Raw genomic sequence first — 25,323 nt, 5'->3', positions numbered from 1 at the left:
GGACGCTTCCTGAAGATCCTATAGCTTCCTGGGATTACCTTTATCCTACTATTTACCATGTATCATAGAAAATGTCTGTTAGGGGCGCCTGGGTGGCTCAGTGGGTTAAGCCTCTGCCTTCGGCTCAGGTCATGATCCCAGGGTCCTGGGATTGAGCCCCACATCGGGCTCTCTGCTCAGCAAGGAGCCTGCTTCCTCCTCTCTCTCTGCCTGCCTCTCTGCCTACTTGTGATCTCTGTCTGTCAAATAACTAAGTAAAATCTTAAAAAAAAAAAAAAAAAGAAAGAAAGAAAAGAAAAAGAAAATGGGCTGTTAACCTGTCTGACCTCCCTCTAGGTGGTGGAGGAGACTGCGGCTTATTCATTGCTGCATCTCCATCCCTGGGCCAAGCCTGAGGCTGGTGCACAGTGGGCACTAGGGAGATGCCTGCTGAGCCTGCCAGGTTTGGGCCGGTTTAGGGAGCCTTCGTTGCCAGGAGTTGGGACCCGATACTCAAGGGCAATGGGAGCTGTAGGTTTCTGAGCATGAACAGGTCATAATCTGAAGAGTGTTTTATTAAAATTAACCTGAGCAGCAGCAGTGAGAAGGATTTTGTTGTTGTTGTTGTTGTTGTTTTTTAAAGATTTTATTTATTTGACAGACAGGGATCACAAGGAGGAAGCAGAGAGGCAGACAGAGAGAGAGGAAGAGAAGCAGGCCTCCTGCTGAGCAGAGAGCTTGATGCGGGGCTCGATCCCAGGGATCCCTGGGACCATGACCTGAGCCGAAAGCAGAGGCTTTAACCACTGAGCCACCCAGGCGCCCCAAAGGAGGATGTTTTGAAGAGAGGAAAACTGCAAGTAGGGTTGCAGGCAGGGAGCTGGTTAAGAAGTTGAAGAAGCTGTCACAGAAATGAATAAGGACCTGAATTGGGGTCGTGGAGGAGGGAACAGAAAGGAAAAGGACCAGCTTGGGCCATGCCGCTTTTTTAAAAACATGGAATATGATCTCATTTTTATAAAACCATGTATTATCTGTGTGTGTGTTTTAAAAAGATATACAAAGAATCTTATAAATCTCTAAGCTTGACAATAGTCAGTCAGAGAGGCTTCTGGGGAAATGGTGTTGTGTGTGGGCATGTATGTTTTCTTTAAATAACCATGTATTATTTTTATCTTTACAAAAGACCCTGTAAGGGAGGATGTTGCCAGCTTCACTTTATAGGTGAAGAAACTAAGGCTCAGAGAGAGTTGGAATCACTTGCTCAAGGTTATACAACCAGTACTCTAACCACTCCAGTAGTAGGCCTTCCCCAGAAATACTCTGAAGGAATAATTGAGGAGCCTTCATGATTAATTAGAAGAGGGAGGGGAGGAAGGGAAAAGACAGGATGGGACTAAAAATGACTAGGACAGGGGCACCTGGGTAGCTCAGTTGGTTAAGTGGCTGCCTTCAGCTCAGGTCATGATTCCAGGGTCCTGGGACTGAGCCCCGTATCAGGGCCCCTGCTTAGCAGAGGGCCTGCTTCTCTCTCTCCTTCTGCCTATTGCTCTGCTTACTTGTGCTCTCTATCTCTCTGTCAAATAAATAAATAAAATCTTTTTTTAAAAAATGACTAGGACACTTTGAGCCTGACCAAGTGGAAAATAATAACTAAGTCAGGAGGCAGTACTTGGTTTCTAGGGGAAGGTTTAAGCCAAAGGAATGAATAACTAATGATGGAATTTGGTAAAAAAAAAAAAAAAAAAAGGATGGAATTTGGTACATCAGATCAGAACTTAGAGGAAAGCCCTAAGTATACTTCTTATTAGCTGGTGCCACTAGTGAGCACCTGAGCCCCCCTAGGAACTGGGCATTTTCAAGAGAAGAAAAAAAAAATTCAGCCCCACACTTCCAGGCAGGCAGTATGTTCCTCTGAGTACTTGGGTCCTTCTGCATCAGCAGCTTGTACTTTCTGTGGCTCTATGTGGCCTGATTGATTGACCAGGCTTAAAAGGCCTGCTGTTGAATTGGAGATCTCAGGCTTCCAGCCTCTATAGGTCATCAGCAAAGACCTAAAGGCCTGGCATGAACACGAGGTTATTATTCACCCGAGAAGACATTATAAACCGCAAGAACACAAGCCCAGCAGGCAGTAATGGCCGCCCAGCTCACTGGGCACATTGTGTCCCCTTCCATCCAGCATGATTCATAATTAAATCTGCAGCAGGCAGGAGGCAAACTAGACTTTGTATAAACTGGTGCAGGGGAAGCACTTTGACTACAATTTAACTTCAAAGTTCTAGAGCTCCAGAACTTGAAATGCTTGTGACATTCTAAGTTGAAGCTATTCCTCCCTACTCTTCCCTGGGAACATCCCTTTGCGGGGAGATGACCCAAAGGCGGAAAAATGTTGTCTGGTCATTTCGTGTATTAGTTAAAATTGTCTGGAGAAACATACCCAATAGAATGAGGTGTGTTTTTGTTTTTGTTTTTTGTTTTTAAGTAGGCTCTATGCTGGGCATGTAGCCCAGTGCAGGGCTTGAACTCATGACCCTGAGAGCAAGCCCTGAGCTGAGCTCAAGAGTCCGATGCTTAACTGACTGAGCCACCCAAGTGCCCCTAGAATGAGATTTATTATGAGGAATTGGCTCATGTATTTATGGAAGCTGAGAAGTCCCATGGTCTGCCGTCTGTACTCTGGGGCTCAGGAAAGCTGGTGATGTGGTTCCAGTTCTGAACCCAAAGGTTTGAAAAGTGGGAAGGGGCAATGGTATAAGTCCCAGTTTGAGTGCAGAGGCCTGAGAACCAGGAGGGCAGATATCTGAAGGCAGGAGAAGATGGAGGTCTCCAGCTCAAGTAGAAAGCCAATTCACCCTTTCTCTGTATTTTGCTCTAGTCAGGCCCTCAGTGAATTCCATGATATCCACCAGCACTGGTGAGGACAGTCTTCCTGACTCAATCTGTTGATTCAAATGCTAATCTCTTCCAGAAACACACTCAGAAACATGTCTAGAAGTAATATTTTACTAGTTCTTTGGACATCCCTTCGCCAAGTTGACAAAATTAACCATCACACTGGGTAAGATTTAGATTTGGAAAACTGTGGTACTGGGATGCCACATGCCTAGGCCCCATGTGTTTCCTGTTAAATATATTGTGAAAAAAGGAAGCCAGGATGTGGGCAAAGTATATGAAGAATTCACAAAAGGAAATGCAAATGGTATGTGACCATATTACACAACTCCAGGGGGCAGCATTCACGAGGAATTCTATTGACAGAGATGCACATTGTGATGGTCTATCAGCAAGGACAGTCAGCCTCTCCCATAAATAAGAGAAATGCCAATTAAAACAACAAGGTACTGTTTTTCATGTGTTAGATCGGTAAAGCTCAAAGAGGTAATAGGTTAGGTTCTCTGTTGCTGGGAGTGAGATACCGTGTCCTATCTACGGAGGGTGTAATGGATTGGCTCTCCAAATGACTCGTCCACCCGCTTCTAGTTGGAGATGTAGGAAAGCTAAACCCTACTCTTCCCAAACTCTCTCTCTCTCTCTCTCTTTTTTAAGATCTTATTTATTTTGGGATGCCTGGGTGGTTCAGTTGGTTGGACGACTGCCTTCGGCTCAGGTCATGATCCTGGAGTCCCGGGATCGAGTCCCGCATCGGGCTCCCAGCTCCATGGGGAGTCTGCTTCTCTCTCTGACCTTCTCCTCGTTAATGCTCTCTCTCACTGTCTCTCTCTCAAGTAAATAAATAAAATCTTTAAAAAAAAAAATCTTATTTATTTGGTGGAAAGGGAACACAATGCGGGGAAGCGGGAGAGGGAGAAGCAAGCTTCCCACGGAGCAGGGAGCCTGCTGATGTGGGGGCTCGATCCCAGGATCCTGGGATCATGACCTGAGCCAAAGTCAGACACTTAAGGACTAAGCCACCTGCTTGCCAAACTCTTGCAGTGAGGGTTCTATCCTCAGAATGAGACATCCTTCTGTGGCTGCATATCCCTGTCGGCCTTTGGTGTTATCAGCATTCTGCCTGCGGGCCATACTGATAAGTGTAGTGTTATCTTGTTTTTAATTTGCATTTCCAGGGTACCTGGGTGGCTCAGTCTGTTCAGCATCTGCCTTCAGGTCAGGTCAAAATCCCAGGACCCCTGCTCAGCGACAAGTCTGCTTCTCCTTCTCCCTCTGCCCCTCCCCCCAACTAGTGCTTTCTCTCTCTCAATCTCTCTCTCTCACTGTCAAATAAATAAATAAAATCTTTTTTTAAAAGATTTTATTTATTTATTTGACAGACAGAGATTACAAGTAGGCAGAGAGAGAGAGGAGGAAGCAGGCTCCCCACTGAGCAGAGAGCCCGATGCTGTGCTCGACCCCAGGACTCTGGGATCATGACCTGAGCGGAAAGCAGAGGCTTTAACCCACTGAGCCACCCAGGCACCCCAATAAATAAAATCTTTAAGAAAAAAAATTTGCATTTCCCTGATGACAGGATGTGAAGCATCTTTTTATATGCTCATTTCCTTATATGTTTATCTTCTTCTCAGGTCTTTTCTTGTTGAATTTTAAGAACTTTTTTTTTTTTTAAGATTTTATTTATTCATTTGACACAGAGGGAGAGAAATCACAAGTAGGCAGAGAGGCAAGGCAGAGAGAGAGGAAGAAGCAGACTCCTTGCTGAGCAGAGAGCCCGATGATAATGATGAGGATGTTGGTGCCGCCTTCAGGGCTTGATCCCAGGGCCCTGAGATCATGACCTGAGCTGAAGGCAGAGGCTTAACCCTCTGAGCCACCCAGCCATCCCAAGAGCTTTTTCTATGTTTTAGATAAGAGCTGTTTATCAGATATATCTTTACAAATACAGTATGTGATTTGAGTTTTCATTTTCTTCAAGGAGTCTTTCATGGAGCAGAACTTTTTTAATTTTAGTGAAGTCTAGCGTATCAATTCTATCTTTCGCGGATCATGGCTTTGCTATTGTATCTGTAAAATCATTGCCAAACCTATAGCCATTCAGATTTCCTCCTATGTTATCTTCTGGGAGGGTTTTACAGTGTTACTTTTTACCCTTAGGTCTGTGATACATTCTCAGTTAATTTTTGTGAAGGGTGTAAGGTCCGTGTCTATATCCATTTTTTTTCCACATGTGGATGTCCAGTTGTCCCAGCACCATTTGTTGAAAAGACTGTTGTTTTCTCCATTGTATTGCCTTTGCTGCTTTGTCAAAAATCAATTGATTATTTTTATGTTGGTCTGTTTCTAGGCTCTCTGTTCTGTTCTATTGATCTATTTGTCCATGATTTGGCTAATATCACACTGTCTTGATTGCTGTAGATTAATAGTAAGTCTTGAAGTCAGTATCAGTCCTCCAGCTTTGTTCCTTTCCTTCAATATTGTATTGACTATTCTGGGTCTTTTCAAAGCAGGCTGGCTGGGCCCAAAACCCAGTGGGGGTCCTGCAGGACCAGCCAAGAGGATTCTTGGCTTCCCCCAGGATGGGAGTCAAATGCAAAGTGAGAGGAAATGAGAGCAGAGTTTATTAAAGAGATAAAGAGAATGTAAATCTGAATGAAGTGCCCAGGAGACTCAGAAAGGAAAGGGGGTCTCGTATTTGCTCTGGATCTGGGGTTTTTATTGATGATTGTGTTCCATGGACGTGTCTTCTCAGGCATCCAGGAACTGGTTAAAACAAAGTGTTTAGGCGTCCTCCATAAGCCACTTATGCTCTAGAGCCGAGGATCTCGTCAGTCTGTGGTCTTGGAAAGAGGTACATGATGACCTCACCCAGTCACTTCTTAGACGTTACCTCTGGTGCTGGGAGACTCCAAAGAAATCACTAACTCCTTCACCTTTACAAGGAGGACATACATTGTCTCTACCATAAACGTGTGTAGAGTAGGGCAAGAGTAGAGGCCACCAAAACAGTTTTTCATGGGGTCCCTTCAGTTTCCCTGTCATTTTGCTTCTCCATATAAACTTTAGAATCAGGGGCGCTTTTGGCTCAGGTCATGATCCCAGGGTCCTGGGATCGAGCCCCACATCGGGCTCTCTGCTTGGCAGGGAGCCTGCTTTCCTTCCTCTCTCTCTGCCTGCCTCTCTGCCTACTTGTGATCTCTGTCTGTCAAATAAATTAAAAAAAAAAAATTTAAACTTTAGAATCAGTTTGCAGTATCCATAAATATAATTTGCTGGGATTTTGACTGGGATTTCATTGAATCTATAGATCAAGTTGGGAAAAGCTGACACTTGTAACAATACTGAGTTTTCCTAGCCAAGAACATGGAATATCTCTTCATCTATTTATGTCTTTGATTTCTTTTATCAGACTTTTGTAGTCTTCCTCATACAGATTTTTTTTTAAGATTTTATTTATTTATTTGACAGATAGAGATCACAAGTAGGCAGAGAGGTAGGCAGAGAGATAGGGGGAAGCAGGCTCCCTGCTGAGCAGAGAGCCTGATGAAGGGCTCCATCCCAGGACCCTGGGATCATGACCTGAGCCGAAGGCAGAGGCTTTAACCCTATGAGCCACCCAGGCACCCCACTTGTACAAATCTTGTACATATTGTGTTAGATTTATTATTTTTATTTTGGGGAGCGCTAACTTATGTTTTTAATTTCAAATTCCACATGTTCATTGCTGATAACATAGGAAAGCAAACTGACTTTTATATGTATATATAATATATATTTATATATCATATATATTTGTATATTATATGTGTGTATATCCATGTATTTATATATATTATATATATGTGTGTGTGTGTGTGTGTGTGTGTGTGTATAATTAACCTTATGTCCTGAGGCTTTGCTATTAATCAGGGGGTTCCCAGAAATTTTTTGTTGATTCTTTCTGATTTTCTCCATAGATAATCATGTCCTTTGCGAACAAACACAGTATTATTTCTCTCTTTCCGACCTGTATCCTTTTTATTTCCTTTTCTCATCTTATTGCATTTGTTAGGACTTTCAGTGTGATGTTGAAAAGCAGTAAGTAGAAGGGGAAATCTTGCCTTGTTCCTCGTCTTAGTGGTGAAGCGTTAACACTATGGTGTTAGCTGCAGATGTTTTATAAATACTATTTACCCAGTTGAGGAAGTTCCCCCTTATTCCTAGTTTACTGAGAATTTTTTTTTAAGTTTTATTTATTTATTTGACACAGAGAGAGAGAGAGAGAGATCACAAGCAGGCAGAGAAGCAGGCAGAGAGAGGGGGGGAAGCAGGCTCCCTGCTGAGCAGAGCTCCATCACTAGACCCTGAGATCGTGACCTGAGCCTAAGGCAAAGGCTTAACCCACTGAGCCACCCAGGCGTCCCAGGAATTTTTATCATTAATGGGTGTTGAATATTTTTTTGAAGATTTTATTTATTTATCTGAGAGAGAGAGCGCACATGCATACGAGAGAGAGAGCATGAGCAGGGGAAATGAGAGAAGAGGGAGAAGCAGACTCCCCACTGGGCAGGGAGCCCAATGAGGGACTCAATCCCAGGGTCCTGGGATCATGACCTGAGCTGACGGCAGACACTTAACCAACTGAGCCACCCAGGTGCAATGAGAGTTGAATTTTGTTAAATGCTTTTTCTGCATTTATTGATGCAACTATGTAATTTTTCTTCTTCAGCCTGTTATGATGGATTACATTAATTGATTCTTGAATTTTTATTTATGATTTTATCTACCTATTTGTCAGAGACAGAGCATAAGCAGGGGGAATGGCAGGTAGAGGGAGAAGCAGCCTTCTCACAGAGCAGGGAGCCTCATGTGGGGCTTGATACCAGGACCCTAGGATCATGACTTGAGCCAAAGGCAGATGCTTAACTGACTAGCCACCCAGGCGTCCCAATTCTTGAATGTTGAACCAGCTTTGCATATCTGGGATAAATCCCAATTGCCCATGATGTATAATTGTAACACATTGTTGAATTTGACTTCCAAATGTTTTGTTGAGGATTTTGCATCTATGTCCATGAGAGATACTTGTCGTTTCCTTTTCTTGTATCTTTGTCTGGTTTTGGTATTAATATTGGCTTCACAGAATGAGGTAGGAAGTATTCTCTCTGCTTCTGTCTTCCTCTGGAAAAGCTTGTGGTGAATTATTTATTTGACAACAGAGAGAGATCACAAGTAGGCAGAGAAGCAGGCAGAGAGAGAGAGAGGAGGAAGCAGGCTCCCCATCGAGCAGAGAGCCCGATTCAGGGCTTGATCCCAAGTGGGATCATGACCTGAGCCGAAGGCAGAGGCTGTAACCCACTGAGCCACCCAGGTGCCCCTAGATTATTATTATTTTTTAAAGATTTTATTTATTCATTTGACAGAGAGAGAGAGCACAAGGAGGAGGAGCAGCAGGCAGAGGGGTATGGAGAGGCAGTCTCCCCACAGAATGGGGAGCCCTACAGGGGTCTTGATCCCAGGACCCTGGGATCATGATCTGGGCACAACGCTGTCACTGAAATGACTGAGCCACCCAGGTGCCCCTTTAAATTAGAGTCTATCATTATCTCCAACTTTTGAGAAAACTGAAACACAAAGCCGTTATTTGCCCAAAGTTACAAAGTTGGGAAGTAATGGAGTCTGTCCCCAGATTCTATGGTCTTAATTAATATATTAATATAGCTCATCCATAAAAGCACAGATCCTTTTCTTAAAATATTTTCTTTAACACTTCTTATAGTTTGGGTTTACTGGTGATGAATTCTTTCAACTTTTGTATGCCTGAAAATATTTTTATTTTGCCTTCATTTTTTTCCAGGTATATTCACTAGGTACAGAATTCTGTAATACCAGCTTTTTTTGTTTGTATTCTCCAGTACTTTTTTTTTTTTTTAAGTTTTAGTGTTTCTTTCCTTCCAAGATTTGTTTAAATTCAAGTTAGTTAACATATAGCATAGTATTGATTTTAGGAGTAGAATTTAGTGATCATGGGGCACTTGAGTGGCTCAGTCAGTTGGGTATCCGACTCTTAATTTTGGCTCAGGTCATAATCTTGGGGTTGTGGGATTGAGCCCTGCATTGGGCTGCACGCTCAGCTCAGAGTCTGTTAGAAATGCTCCCTCTCCCTCTGCCTTTCCCTCTCTCAGTCTCATGTGTACTCTCTACATACATACATACATTCATACATAAAATCTTTTTATAAAAAAAGCTAGTGATTCATTACTTACATATAACAGCTAGTATTCATCACAACACATACCATCCTTAATGCCCATCACCCATTTAGTTCAACCCCCCACACCTCTCCTACAGCAACCCTCAGTTTGTTCTCTATAGTTGAGTCTCATGGTTGGCCTCGCTCTCTGTTATTATCTTTTTTATTTTTCTTTCCCTTCTCCTTTGCATCTGTTTTGTTCCTTAAATTCTTTTTTTTTTTTTACGATTTTTAAAAAATTTATTTATTTGATAGACAGAGATCACAAGTAGGCAGAGAGGCAGGCAGGGGTTGGTGGGGGGAGCATGCTCCCTGCTGAGCAGAGAGCCAGATGCAGGGCTTGATCCCAGGACCTGAGCCAAAGGCAGAGGCTTAACCCACTGAGCCACCCAGGTGCCCCTTTTTCCTTAAATCCTACATTAGTCTTTCTCTGGCTGATATATTTCAGTTAGCATAATACACTCATTCCATTCACGTTATTACAAATAGCAAGATTTCATTCTTTTGATGGCTGAGTAATATCCCATTGTGTGTGTGTGTATATATATATATGTATATATATATGCATGTTTGAGTGTGTGTATACCTCATCTTCATCCATTCATCAGTTCATGGACATTTGGGCTCTTTTCATAATTTGGCTGTTACTGATAGTGCAGCTATAAACATTGGAATGCATGTGCCCCTTTGTATCAGTATTTTTGTATCCTTTGGATTGTAAGGTAGTTCTATTTTTAACTTTTTGAGAACTTCCATGCTGTTTTCCAGAGTGGCTGCACCATCCCTGAACAATTTCTTTGCTCTTATGTCTATCCAGTCTAAAGCTAATATAGCTACTCCTGCTTTCTTTTAATTAGTGTTAGTGTGGTATACAGTTCTCCATCCATTTACTTTTAATCTATATATATCTTTATATTTAAAGAGGAGGGTTCTCATAGATGACTATAGTTGCATCTTGTTTTTTGATCCTCCTGGACAATCTGTCTTTTAATTGGTACATTTAGACCATTGATGTTCAATGTAATTATTGATGTTGTTGGAATAATATCTGCCATATTTGCTACTGTTTTATATTTTCTCTCCTTGTTCTTTGTTCTTATTTTTTTCTTCCACTCTTTTTCTGCCTTTGTGGGTTTTATTGGGCTTTTTATATAATTCCATTTTCTTTCCTATTTTAGCATATTAGTTTTTTTCTTTTTTTTTTTAAGATTTTATTTATTTATTTGACAGACAGAGATCACAAGTAGGCAGAGAGGCAGGCAGAGAGAGAGGAGGAAACAGGCTCCCTGCTGAGCAGAGAGCCGGATGCGGGACTCAATCCCAGGACACTGAGATCATGACCTGAGCCAAAGGCAGAGGCTTTAACCCACAGAGCCACCCAGGCGCCCTTAGTTTACTTCTTTTTTTTTAACCTTTTTTAGTAGTTGCTCTTGAGTTTGCAATACGCATTTATACCTAATCCAGGCTTACCTTCAAATAACAGCATACTGCTCTACAGGTTGTGCCTTATAATAATAAAATAATCTTTTTAAAAAATCACTAGTTTTTTATTATTTTACTTAAAATGTAGGTAGTTGGGGGCACCTGGGTGGCTCAGTGGGTTAAAGCGTCTGCCTTCGGCTCAGGTCATGATCCCAGTGTCCTGGGATCAAGCCCCGCATCTGGCTCTCTGCTTGGCAGGGAGTCTGCTTCCCTTCCTCTCTCCCTTCCTCTCTGCCTACTTGTGATCTGTCAAATAAATAAATAAATAAAATTTTTTTAAATGTAGGTAGTTAATGTGCAGTACAATACTGGTTTCTAGAATAGAATTCAGTGCTTCATCCTTATATACAACACGCAGTGCTCATCACAAGTGCCCTCCTTAACACCCATCACCCATGTAGACCATACCCCATAACAAAATAATCTTAATCTTCCTTCTTGTTCCTTGCGTCACAGATGTTATTTATTTGACATATACATAAGCATACACAATTGAATACATTGTTATTTATTATTTTGAACAAACTCTTATCTGTAGATCAATTAAGAATAAGAAAAACAAAAGTTTTTATTTTACTTTCACTGATTCCTTCTTTGATGCTCTTTCTTTCTTTACATAAATCTGGGCTTCTGACCTATATAATTTTCCTTCCTTACTTAAAATATTTTTTATAGATTTTATTTATTCATGTATAAGAAATAAATCTAAATAAATAGATTTATTTAACTATATTTACTTATTTATACTCTCTCTTTTTTTTTAAGATTTTATTTATTTATTTGACAGAAATCACAAGTAGGCAGAGAAGCAGGCAGAGAGAGTGGGGAAGCTCCCCACTGAGCAGAGAGCCGGATGCGGGGCTCAATCCCAGGACCATGGGATCATGACCTGAGCCGAAGGTTTAACCCACTGAGCCACCCAGGCGCCCCTATACTCTCTCTTATTAAGAGAGAGTGTGTGCATGAGAACAAGTGACAGAAGGGCAGGAGGGGAGGGAGAGGAAGAGAGAGAACCCCAAGCAGATTCCGTACTGAGTGCAGAGCCCAACACAGGGCTCTATCTCAGGACCGCAAGATAATGACCCAATCCGAAACCAAGAGTCTGACATGTAATTGACTGAGGCACCCAGGCACACCTATAGTACTCCTTCTCTCTAAAGAAACTCTTTTAACATTTCTTGCAAAGCAGGCTCTACTGGCAGCAAATTCTCAATTTTTGTTTGTCAGAGAAAAACCTTATTTTTTCTTTACTTTTGAAAGATAATTTCAGAGGGTACAGAATTCTACACTGGTGGAGTTTTTCCCTCAACTCTGTAAATATTTCACTACTCTCTTCTTGTTTGAATGGTTCTGAGGAAATGTTGAATTTAGTTCTTAACTTTGATCTTGAATAAATAAGGTATTTTTCCCCCCTCTGGCTACTTTTAGAATTTGTCTGCTTATTTTTTAGTTTTTATTCTTTTTTTTTTTTAAAGATTTTATTTATTTATTTGACAGAGAGAAATCACAAGTAGATGGAGAAGCAGGCAGAGAGAGAGAGAGGGAAGCAGGCTCCCTGCTGAGCAGAGAGCCCGATGCGGGACTCGATCCCAGGACCCCGAGATCATGACCTGAGCCGAAGGCAGCGGCTTAACCACTGAGCCACCCAGGCGCCCTTTAGTTTTTATTCTTTATCTTTGGCTTTCTATAGTTTGAAAATGATATTTCTTGACGTAACTTTTTGGGGGCATTTATTCTTTGTGGTCTCCTATTAAGACATAGTAGATCATTTGCAAAAATGTTCACAATCATTCTTCCCATCAGTGCACAAATGCCTTTTTTTTTTTTTTAAAGATTTTTATTTATTTATTTATTTATTTATTTATTTGACAGAGAGAAATCACAAGTAGATGGAGAGGCAGGCAGAGAGAGAGAGAGAGAGAGGGAAGCAGGCTCCCTGCCGAGCAGAGAGCCCGATGCGGGACTCAATCCCAGGACCCTGAGATCATGACCTGAGCCGAAGGCAGTGGCTTAACCCACTGAGCCACCCAGGCACCCCGCACAAATGCCTTTTGCAATATGACATTGTTGCTTTTCCCATCAAGCTGTGAAGTCTGTCCACACCTCTTGAATCTGGGATGGCCTTGTGATATGCTTTGAGTAATAGAATATAGGAGAAGTGAAGCAGAAGTTCCAAGTCCAGAACTCAAGGAGCCATGTAGCTTCTGCTCTTGGCCTTTCCCATCTAAGCAAGCTCTTACAGGGTGACTGGGTGACACAGTCGGTTAACTAACCAGCTCTTGGTTTCAGCTGAGGTCATGATCTTAGGTTTGTGATATTGAGCCCTGCATCTGGCTCTGTACTCATTGGGGAGTCTGCTTAAGATTCTCTCTCCTTCTCCCTCTGCTTCTTTGGAGGCTCGTGCACATGTACTCTCTCTCAAATAAATAAATTAATTAAGGAAAAAGAAGTCCTGGGGCACCTGGGTGGCTCAGTAGTTAGGGATCTGCCTTCAGCTCAGGTCATGATCCCAGGGTCTTGGCATCAAGCCTTGTGTGGGGCTCCCTGCTTGGCAGGAAGCCTGCTTCTCCCTTTCCCATTCCCCCTGCTTGTGTTCCCTCTCTTGCTATTTCTCTGTCAAATACATTAATTAATTAAATCTTAAAGAAAAAAAAAAAAAAGAAGTTCTTCCATTGCCATGTAAAGAATCCCAGGCCAGCCTTCCTGAAAATTAGAGATCTTTGGGAGAGAGGGTCCCAGCCAATAGCTAGCACCAACCACCAGACATGTGGATGAGGCTGTCTTAGGTTCTACAGTCCCTTTCCAGTTCTAGGTAACTGTAACTGCCTGACCGATGCCAGATGATACTGACAGAAGAATCACCCGGCTGATGGCAGCCTAAATTGCTGTCCCACAGAAGCATAAGTTAATAAAATGATTATTGTTTTAAGAACTGAATTTTGGGAGTGCCTGGGTGGCTCAGTCGATTAAGCATCTGACTCTTGAATCTGGATCAGGTCATGATCTGAAGGTCATAGGATCAAGCCCCATATGGGGTTCCACGCTCAGTGGGGAGTCTTTTTGAGATTCTCTCTCTCTCCCTGTCCCTCTGTCCCTATCCTCCCAACACATTCTCTTCAAATAAATAAATCAATAAATCTTTTTAAAAATCCCTTAATTTGGGGGTGGTTTGTTATAATAACTAACTGATACATAGCATATACACACAAATGTACTATAAACTTCTCTTTTTTATGAGAATCTGGTGAAATAAAATTTATCAGAATGCTTGTGTTTAAATCCCTTGCTATTTGATACAATAGGCAGGCATTGATGAAAATAACCTAAAACTTAGAACATGCCATTCCTGTCACTTCAAAGATTAGTGACTACACAAGCAAAATTCAAAACACCCTGAAATTATTTAGTTCATATATGAAAGAAATTTAGTAAAGTTGTCCCAAACTGGACAATCCAAAAATTTACTCATTTTAAATACAAAAGTATTAAAAATTTTTGATATATAAAATAACAAAAATTGACTTATTAAAAATGAGCAGGAAACCTTCTTAAACTGTTAATGATAATTAACAATTTTTGATCAACCATTCTAGAAAAAGACTAAATTATCTTTCTATTCTCTCAATAGAGAATATTACAAAATGGCCATCATGTGAGGAGGTGAATGAAGAGTTTGCAACCAAAAACTGCATGAGAAAAGGTGAGAGAAAGATGTGTCAACACCGTTAATTAATAAAAATCACATTTTGGGGTGCCTGGGTGGCTCAGCGGGTTAAGCCTCTGCCTTAAGCCTCTGCCTTCAGCTCAGGTCATGATCTCAGGGTCCTGGGATGGAGCCCCACCTCAGGCTCCCTGCTGAGCAGGGAGCCTGCTTCTCCTTCTGCCTGCTCTGCCTGCCACTCCCACCTCTTGTGCTCCCTCTCAAATAAGTAAATAAAAAATCTTTTTTTTTAAATTACATTTTTCTAAAATGTTGTAATGTTTATGGTATAAGTTTCTTCTAAATTTGTGGTTGGTAGTGGTTTATTTTCTCATTCTGAATAAATACAAAGTTAGGTACCTACTTTTGTACTTGTAATTTTGGAGGGTTGGTTTAAAGAGGAGTTCCCCAGTTATAGATTCTTCAGGGTCCTAAACCCCAGATCTGTCTGTGAATGAATGAATGAACCCAAGTTTTTTGTTTGTAGAAATGTATGTGGGAAGAACCCCAGGGCCTCTTCCTCAGAAGGTGGCCCTGGGTATGATAGTTTTACTTTCCTCTGTGCAGTTGGCATGCCCAGAGGGCTGGCAGATGGTAAACAAAAATGTGAGACTTCCTCTATGAAAATGTTAAACCATTAAACCGAAGTGGAGCTTGAAAGGAGGTTTCAGGGGCTGCCTGCAGGTGGGAAATTAGCTGGTCTGAGAGTGGGGAGCTGAAAAAGAAGGACCTAAGAGTGTCCTTAAGACAGGTTTGTATCAGGAGAGAGAAACGGAGGAAAGAGAGCAACTTGGAATGGGCTGATCCCACCAAGGGACTTGGTCATTCATTCAACAGTGCCAGACCTGTTCCAGAGTCTGGGAAAAAAAAACAAACACTCAAAAATCTCAGCCTTCCCTGGGCTGACTTGGCAAGAGTGCAGATGGCAGAGTGGGAGGAGGGGAAAACAATGAACATAATAAAAGGTAAATGATATTATATTAGCAAGTGAGATGTGCCAAAGAGAAACTAAGGCAGGGTGAGGGAGTTGGAAAGTAGCAAATGATGTGATGAGGGCACCGTGTTCAATAGGGAAGTCAGGGAAGTCCTCAGTGGAAGGAAGTCAAAACTTGAAGGACCTCCTCAGAGGAAGGGAGCATTATGGGTATCTGAAAGAAGAGTATGATGGGCAAGGGGGACAGCATGGGCAAAGGCCCTGTGGCAGGGGTATACTCCAGCTTGCTTGAGGAACAGTTCTGAGGCCCATGTATGAAAAGGAGTGAATGAGAAGGAAGTAGAAGAACCCTTACAGAAAACAGAGATGGGATCTCATAAGACCTTATAATCATTGCAAGGATTTGGGCTTTTGCACCAAGGAGGATAGAAGCCATAGGAGGGACTTGAGCAGAGCAGTGACGTGATCTGGCCATTGTGGGGAGAACAGACTAGGGACCAGAAACAGGAACACCATTAGAGACCATTGTCATAATCCAGGGTGAAAAGGGCTTGACTTCTGGTTGTATTTTGAAGATAGAACCAACAGGATTTGCTTGGATTAGGATGTGAAGGAAAGAAAAGAGGGGAGTGGGAACCACCTCAAGGTTTGTGGCCTGAACAATAGTACTGAATTGCCATTGCTGAGATGGGGAAGACCACAGTGAGAACAGAAACAAGGCTAAATTTGGAATAGCTGGGGTTAGCTACAAGGGCCACTGGAGGTAACTGAAAGGTAACTGGGCCACTGGTGTGCCAGGGACTGACGCAGTCAAGGTATAATCAGTATAATCCCCTTGCCTGGGGAAACCATTTCTACCTCAGTCTCCCACTTGTAGTTTGTGAATGAACCCATTGCCAAAACATTTTTCAGTGGTTTGTTAAAGGAAATGCTTTTGAACATTTTTTAATGTAAAAGGTTGAATTGGACAAGGACAAAGATTGTCTTAGAAGAAGTAATGCTTATATACCATATAAAAAATCAAACACAGGTCTGCATTAGGACCTGGTATATAAATACTCATAGCAGCATTATTTATTAGCCAAAAACAACCCAAATGTCAATCAACGGATGAATGGGAGAATAAAAGTAGTATATCCATACAATGGAATATGACTTGAAAATAAAAAGAAATAAGAAAGTACTGGTATATGCTACAACATGGGTAATTATGCCTTCAGATGGTATTTAAAGTGAAAGAAGATGGCCTGTAAAGGCCACATGTTGTATGATTCCATTTAGATGAAATATCCAGAAAAGGTGAGGGTGATGAAAATATTCCTAAATCGATTATGGTGATGGTTGTTCAAGTCTGTGAATACACAGAAAATTCTGACTTGTGCACTATAAATTGGACAATTATATAGTAGATTAATTACATCACAGATAAAGCTGCTATTTCTTAGAAGCTTAAAAAGAAAAGCACATACCATTTTCCCTAAGGGAGCTGTTACAGCAAAACACCTCATGTGAGCATGTGTCACGGCCTGAGACCGAGACCAATCAGACCACAAGTGACTCCAGCCAATCACACTTGACAATGCTTGGTCACGCTCTGGTCACACGGAGCTGTTGGTACTTAATACTGATCATGGGAGTTTGGGCTGATGGAGCTAATTATGCATAGCATGTACAACAGTGGCTAAAGGCATAGGCTCTGCAATGAGACGAACCTGATTTTGAACCTCGGCTCTGTCTTAACGACCACCAGCAACTCAGCCTCTCTCAACCTTCATTTCCTCTTCTGCAAACTAGAGATGATAATACCTCCCCATAGCGTGGGTAAGGGGATTAAATGAAATACTATTGTAGAATGATTAACACGGTGCCTACAGCTGGCTAAAGGTTCAGTAAATGGTAGCTAATGGTAGCATCATTAATAACATATATAAATCACAGAGCACAGTGCCTGGCTTATAGGAAGTGCTCAGAACGTGAAATGAGAAAAGTTATACTTTTCATCAGAAAATGTTTATGAGACAGAATAAACTTTACATATAAGGACAGAGAATTTGAATTCTGCTGCTTAATGACCAAAGTAGGGGACTTTGGAAGGCTGCTTCTTGCTCTGCCCCTGACTTTCATCTGGCTCCTCTGGAAAATACATAGTCTAAAGCCCTGGGCTCTGCCCTGGAGCCTCTCAGCCACCCCCACCACATCACTCATGAGCAAATCCAAGCTTCCGGAAACTTCTAAGAGAATATTTCAACTAGGAAACTGGAATTTTTGATGAGGACGTAGAACAGGAAACAACATTGACCCTCCAAAGCATGATCAGAGACAGGGAGATAGAAAAGGAACTCAGAATAGAAAATAATTGCAATTAGTTGTCCCAGGATTGCAGAAGCCTTTCAACAACAGATAATCTATTAATGTAATACACCATATGGTATGGTTAAAAGAGAAAAATCTGATCACCTCAATAACCCCAGAAAAAAGTAGGTGATAAAATTGAATAGTCATTTATGATTAAGCATTAATAAATCCAAATTAAAGAGAAATTCTTGTGCCTGATAATACACATATCAAACAACATACATAATGGTGAAATAATAGAATTATTCCCAGACTAGGAACAAGGCAAGGATGCTGGCTGATACTTGTAACATTTGATATTGTAATGGTACCCAGCTGATTTTCAACAATGATCCCAAGACAACCCGATAGGGAAAGAGGAGTCTTTTCAGCAAATGGTATTGGATATCCAAGGAAATGAGGCTGGACCCTTACCTCACACCATATTTAAGAATAAACTAAAATTGGATCAAAGACCTACATGTAAGAGCTAAAATTGTAAAACTTTTAGAAGAAAACATGGGTGTAACTTTTCATAACCTAGGTTTAAGTAATGATTTCTTGGATATGACACTAAAAGCATGAGCAATCAAAGAAAAAAATAGAAAAATTGGACTTCATGAAAATAAAAACTTCTGTGTTTTAAAGGATACTGTAGAGGAAGTGAAAAGACAACCCACAAAATTGGAAAAAAAGTATCTGTACATCATATATTTGACTGGGGTTTAATACCCAGAATATAGAAAGAACTCTTACAGGGGCCCCTGGTTGGCTCAGTTGGTTAAGCATCTGCCCTCAGCTCAGAACATGATCCCAGAGTCCTGAGATCAAGCCCCACATTGGGCTCCTTGCTCAGTGGGGAGCCTGCTTCTCCCTCTTCCTCTGCCTGCTTCTGCTTCTCCCTTTGCCTCTGCCTGCTGCTCCCCCTGCTCTCTCTCTGTCAAATAAATAAATAAAATCGTAAAGGAAAAAAGAACTCTTAAAATTCAACAATAAAAAGACAATCCATTCTTGGGGCACCTGGGTGGCTCAGTGGGTTAAAGCCTCTGCCTTCGGCTCGGGTTGTGGTCCCAGGGTCCTGGGATCGAACCCCGCGTCGGGCTCTCTGCTCAGCAGGGAGCCTGCTTCCCTTCCTCTCTCTGCCTGCCTCTCTGCCTACTTGTGATCTCTGTCTGTCAAATAAATAAATAAAATCTTAAAAAAAAAAAATCAACCCATTCTAAAAGTGGACAAAGGATTTCAGTAGACGATTCTCCAAAGAAGATATGCCAATGGCCAATAAGCACATGAAAAAATGCTCCACATCATTAATCATTAGAGAAACGCAAATCAAAATCACAACAAAATAGCACTTTACACTCACTTGAATGGCTATAATTTTTTTAATGGAAAATAGCAAGTGTTGGCAAAGATTTGGAGAAATTGGAAACCTCATGAATTGTTGGTAGAAATGTAAAATGGTTCAGCCACTGTGGAAACTAGTTTGGCACTTCCTCAAAAAGTTAAATATAGAATTACTGTATGACTCAGCAATTTTACTCTAAGGTATATATCCCAGAGAAGAGAAAATGTGTGTTTGTACAAAAACTTGTACATGAACATTCATAATAGTATTATTCATAGCAGCTAAAAAGCAGAAACAACATAAATGTCTATCAGCTGATGAATAGATAAACAAATTGTGGTTAATCAATACAGTGGAATATTATTCAGCCATAAAAAAGGAATGGAGTAATGATACATGCTACAATGTAGATGAACCTGAAAACATTATGCCAAGTTTAAGTAGCCAGATACAGAACATCTCATGTTATATGAGTCCATTTATATGAAATGCTCAAAATAGTTAAATCTATAGGTGTTTGCCAGGGGCTAAGGAGGAGGGAAGTGAAGATTGACTACTAATGAGTTAGGAGGTTCCTTTTGGGTCAAAGAAATGTCCTGGAATTAGATAATAGTGATGGTTGCACAACCTAAAAAGTCTTGAATACACCCTTTTAAAATGGTGAATTTAAATAAATAAATAAATAAATAAATATAAATAAAATGGTGAATTTTATGATATATGGATTATATTGCAATAAAAAATCTTTGAGTAACTAAAAATCTCAAGTTGGAAAACCCAATTCTGACAATTCTACTTCTTGGTACACACTTTAGAGTCACACACACTGCCTATATACTAGAGGTATATATAAGGATGGTTACTTTAGTAGATTTCTTTTTTTTAAGATTTTATTTATTTATCTGACAGAGTCACAGCAAGAGAAGGAACACAAGCAGGAGGAGTGGGAGAGGGAGAAGCAGGTTTCCCACTGAGCAAGGAACCTGATGCAGGGCTCAATCTCAGGACCTTGGGATCACGACCCGAGGCAGAGGCAGACGCTTAATGACTGAGCCACCCATGCGCCCTAACTTTAATAGATTAAAGGTGGCCACAAATTCTTTGCATTCCCTCCCATGTAAGATGGGGTCTGTTTTCCCACCCTTTGAATCGAAGCTGGTTTTGTGACTTTCTTTAACAGAAAGAATGCAGCAGAAAGGGCTGTTGCCAAGACCTTACCGCTTCTGCTCTCACTCTCTTGGAACATTTCCACCACCTTCTGAAGAAGTCCAGATGGAAGAGAAGGCCAGAAATCCCAGCTGAGGCTCCAGACATATGAATGTAGCCATCGTAGGCCAACCAGCCAAGCTGCCAGCTGACCACAGCTACTGAGTGAGTCCAGGTAAGATCAGAAGACCTATCTTGTCAACCTACAGAATCATGAGAAATAACAGTTACTGTTTTAAGCCACTACATTTTGGGGATGGTTTGTTACCAGCAATAGTTAATTTATACAGTACTGGGGCCACTTGCCTAAAACATTAAAGCTTGGGAAGCCACCCAAGGACAGGCTGGATGGTGCAGTAGAGAGGACCCTGAACTTTGGTCGCAGACTTGGGCCCCAAATCCTACGCTGTCACTTAGCAGCTGTGTGACGATGAGAAATTTGATTTATCCCTATGTCCTCCTAGGTGAAGAATTCAAGGGGACTTGTGGCCCTTTCTGAGGACTTGGGATCCTTTCTGGTCGAGAGGCATGCTATTAAGTGTTGGCTCTTGGTACCACATAGCCACCAGCAAAATGTGGTCTATGCATGTGCTGGAGGAGGAGTAAATTCATGTATATCAAATCGGACAATTCTTAAAAATAAGATTGTATAGAAAAAGCAAGCTGTCATGCTGGTACAATTATGTAAAAGTATTTTTAAATGTAGGGAGGAGCACATAAACCACCTCGGAGCGTTTGCCTCTTTGAAGGTAAAGATAGGAATGGATTTCTAAGTAGAAATCAAGTATTTTTTTTTTTTTTACTTTAATCACAATGTTCTTATTTCTTATACAAAAACAATACTGGTTTCATCCTTTTGGGAGCAAAAGTTAAAACTCTTAACATTGGTTAATTTGGCTCGGTGGAATGTTTTCTTCTTCCTTGTCTTTTACTTCCACCCCTACGCCACAAATTCCTGTAATTAATTTAATTACAATGGTTCCAAATTCTTCCTTCCTGCATTCAGCTTGGGGACCTGGCCCTCTCCAGCCAGCCCTGACACCTGTCTGGTCGCAGGCAAGCCCAACTGGGTGTCCACAGCCCCTGGTAGCGCTCTCCAGGGCCTCCCAGCTTGGGCCCACCCATGCCCACAGATGTCTGTATCCTTGCCAGAGTTTCAGATCTCTGACTTTGATCCTCAACTTGCTTGGGGAATATCAACTCCTTAGTTTCACTTGTCTGAATATAAAGGGCTTCTCCATTCTACAACTCCTCCTGCAAAAGGCCCTGACACCCTCCTACCAAGCAGCTGAGGGTAAACCTCAGGGAGGGGCGTTTGTACAGAAGGTGTCTGGAAAAGGGAAAACAACAGAGGCCCAGGCCCCAGGCGATTTCCTTTCGTGACAGATGCCAAGTGGAGGACTCTATCAGACTCTTTAAATTTTTAAAGACTTATGGGTGATGTTTTGTCTTGCTGTCCCTGTTTTAGTGAATTGGTTCTGGTGTCCTGAACTATTGTGTATGAGGGTGTGAGAGCAAAGACCCACAAAATACAGATTAGTAGCTAGGGGGAGGCTTGGAATCAGGATACGCACTCCTGGATGCTCCGTTTGGACGCGTCTGTCTTCTCAGTCTAGGGCTTAACATCCAAAGGCGGATCCTGATGTTCTTTCTGGTTTTCATTGATAAGTTCTGGATTAGACACTCTGGAAAATTGGAGTTCAGATAAGCCTTTTTTTCCCCCCTAAGACTTTATTTTTAAGTAATCTCTATCCCTAATGTGGGGTTCGATTCACAACCCCAAGATCAAGAACCAACTGAACCAGACAGGTACCCTGGATAGGACTTTTTTTTTTTTTTTTAAGATTTTTTAAAAATTAAAAAATATATATATTTTTAAAAATTTATTTGAGAGAGAATGAAAGAACACGTATGAAGGGGGAAGGTCAAATGGAGAAGCAGACCCCCTGCTGAGATGGGAGGCCCATGTGGGACTTGATCCTGGGGCTCCAGGATCATGACCTGAGCTGAAGGCAGTCGCTCAACTAACGAGCCACCCAGGGGCCCTAGGACTTGGTTTTTTAACTCAAAAATAACACATGCTCTTTGTAGAAAACTAATAAGAAAAAAAGAAACAAGAGAGAGTACCTATGACGCACTAGCACTGTGCTAGGCACTAGGAATATTATGAGGCGCAAACTGTTGATTCCATGAGGACTTTGCTATGTTGGAAGGCTGATCCTGGCCTCCTTGGTAGAAAATTCTTGAGTTTGGGACATCTGGGTGGCTCCATGGGTTAAGCATCTGCCTTCAGGGAGGTGGGGACCCTGCTTCTCCTTCTGCCTGTTTGTGCATGCTCTCTCTCTCTCTCTCTGACAAATAAATAAATAAAATCTTAAAGGAAGGAAGGAAGGAAGGAAGGAAGGAAGAAAGGAAGGAAGGAAGGAAGGAAAAGAGAAAGAAAACACCTGAGCTTGAACTGTGTGATACACTGGTATATACCTATGCAAAAATTATTCGAGCTCTACATTTAAGATTTGCTCACTCAACCAAGCATAAGTTATTTCTCAACGACAAAAAAAAAAAAGAAATGTTCTAGGAAGTATTTCTCAGAATATAATCCCAGTATTAGGTGGTTTTAAATCACATGGACCATAACCAAAAAAAATTTTTTTTTCTTTGAAATTCCAACTGAGCCATCCAGACACCCCTAAAATTGAGTTAATTTTAAGGGGCGCCTGGATGGCTCAGTCATTAAGCATCTGCCTTTGGCTCAAGTCATGATCCCAGGATCCAGGGATTGAGCCCCACATTGGGCTCCCTGCGCAGTGGGGAGCCTGCTTCTCACTCTCCCACTCCCCCTGCTTGTGTTCCCTCTCTTGCTGTCTTTCTGTCAAATAAGTAAATAAAATCTTTTTTTAAAAATAAGACGAATTTTAAATTTAGAGTACCTGTGGTGTAAGGATGGGGCAGAAACAAAGACCATTCTTCAGTGACTGAAGTTTGGAGAACATGACTCTAGTAAATTCTATCTAAAAAACCAAACCCTCACTTGCCTCCACACACACCAGCAGCTACACCCCCGCTGAAGGAAAACTTGAAAATAATTGTCTGTACATGCTTCCTCACCTCTAATTTACTGTTCTGTCTAATCCAATCTGGTTTCTGGCGTGATTCTCTCATGAAACTATGCTTCCAATGACCTCAAACAGCCAGATTCAATGGACATATCCCTGACCACACCTTTCATGGCCTCCCAGCATCTTTGAGCGAGCTGGTCACCTCCTTTCCTTTTTGGAAACACTTTCTTCTGTGGACTTCAATCTTCTGGTTTTCCTTTTACCTCTCTTAGTCCCTCCTCTTCTGCTCAGTCTTCAAATGTCAGAGCACATCAGGGCTAATCTATTGTGTTTAAGTATCATCTCTTTAGAGATACCCATCCAAAAAACTCAGTATCTGTGTGTGCCTAGCTCCCACTTCACAATCCAGATGGAACTCTTGATTCCTCCTGCACCTGATTCTTCCTCCATAAATAGCACCATCTCCTCCTCCCCTTCATCCTCAAGACCAGTTCATCATCCAGTCTTGTCAATTTCACCTGGAAGCTCTATCGGGAATCTGACAGCTCTACTCCATCTTCTCCTAAGGTCCCAGCAAGCTTGTCCTCTCTTTTCTGGGCCTAGCACCAGCCTCCTCTCTTGTCCCTTACTTTCATTCCTCCTGTCCCCAATTAATTTTCACACGGGAGCTAGGAGGATTGTTACAAAATATAAATCAGCTCATATTCCTCCTCTGTTCAGTAGCTTTTTTTTTTTTTTTTTGGTCATGGAATAGAAGACCAGTTTCTATTGCTGCAGAGCCCTATATGATCTGGCTCTCACCTATTTTCTCCAGTCTTACTTCATCTCTCTCTCTCCGACTCACTCTACTTCTGCCACAACTGTCTACTTTGTTCCTGGTTTCTAGAAGTTGCTTACCTCAGCAAAGGTATTTGCACATGCTGTTCCTTCTGCCTGGAATACTTTCTCCCAACTTTTCCATGACTGGCTTCTTTTCAACCTTCAGGTCTTAGCTTCAGTGTTGCCTTCTTAGAATATCTGTCCTGACCATTCCCCAGAGACTATGTTACTTTATTTCCATCTTAGCTCACTCTTTCATTCTTTCTTAAGGGTTTTATTTCTTTATTTGATAGAGAGATAGTAGCAGAGGCAAAGAGAGAAGCATGGAGAAGGGAGCCTGATGCAGGACTCAATCCCAGGATGCCGGGATCATGACCTGAGCCAAAGTCCAATGCTTAACTGACTGAGCCACCCAGGCACCCCCATCTAAACACTCTCAGGAGTCTGTAATTATCTAATTTGTTCATTTACTTTTTTTTTTCTATAAACTCCATGAAAGCAAGGACCTTGTTTGATTTACTCCTGCATCCCTAATGTGCAAAATAGTATCTAACATGTGGTTGGTCCTCAGGAAATATTTCTTCAGTGTAATGAATGGAGAGGTAAGTGGGGACTAGACCATGCAGAACCTTGACAGAGCACAGTGGGGAGGTCTTTAGGAATTTTATTTTATTTTATTTTTTTAATTTTTTAAATATATTTTTTAAAGATTTTATTTATTTATTTGACAGACAGATCACAAGTAGGCAGAGAGGCAGGCAGAGAGAGAGGAGGAAGCAGGCTCCCTGCAAAGCAGAGAGCCCGATGCGGGCTCTGCCTAGCTATGTGATCTGATAAGTCACCTTGTCTCTCTGAACTCAGTTTTATTTTCTGTAAAACGAGGACCCTAGTATCTATTCTGTCCATTGTGGGGATCAGGGAATAATGGTACAGAAAATATTTTCAAAATGCAAGAAAAAAATAGTATTATTATTTCATTCAATAAATATTTATTAAGCTGCTACTGTGTGCCAGGCACTGTCATTGGTGCTGGGAATATAGTAATGGGGAATGGGGAGGAGACAAAAATCTAACCCTTCTGGGGTTGGTTATTACAAACTCCATTTAGATTCTGGGCTTTTTGGATTTTGATCATATTTTCCAAATTGTCAGATTACCTTAGGCCCCTGTTAAAAAGTATGAATTCTTGGCCCAACCACAGTCTTGGTCAGAATGGGGAAGGTTAGAATGGAGGCAGGATTAACGAACTTATTCAGAAAGGACTGAAAATAAGACTAAGTGGATGAAACTGCCTCTTTTTTTTCTTTTCCAAACACTGATCAGCCACTCAGCAATCCT

General features: G+C 41.5%; 1 protein-coding gene across 4 annotated transcripts in view; it reads left to right on the top strand.

The window, feature by feature from the left end:
• The window catches only part of CDH3 (cadherin 3), a 107,857-nt gene that overhangs the window by 28,393 nt on the left and 54,141 nt on the right, over positions 1-25,323 (top strand). For 2 of the 4 annotated variants that reach the window (XM_082711689.1, XM_082711691.1), the window contains 2 exons: positions 14,217-14,288; positions 20,082-20,282. The gene's annotated coding sequence lies outside the window, so the exon portion shown is untranslated. The remainder of the gene's footprint in view (positions 1-14,216; positions 14,289-20,081; positions 20,283-25,323) is intronic. The other 2 variants (XM_082711690.1, XM_082711692.1) reach the window with 2 other exon arrangements.

Source organism: Mustela nivalis (genome assembly GCF_964662115.1).
Source record: "Mustela nivalis genome assembly, chromosome: 18".
NCBI lineage: Eukaryota > Metazoa > Chordata > Mammalia > Carnivora > Mustelidae > Mustela > Mustela nivalis.
This window is presented reverse-complemented; position numbering and strand designations above follow the sequence as displayed.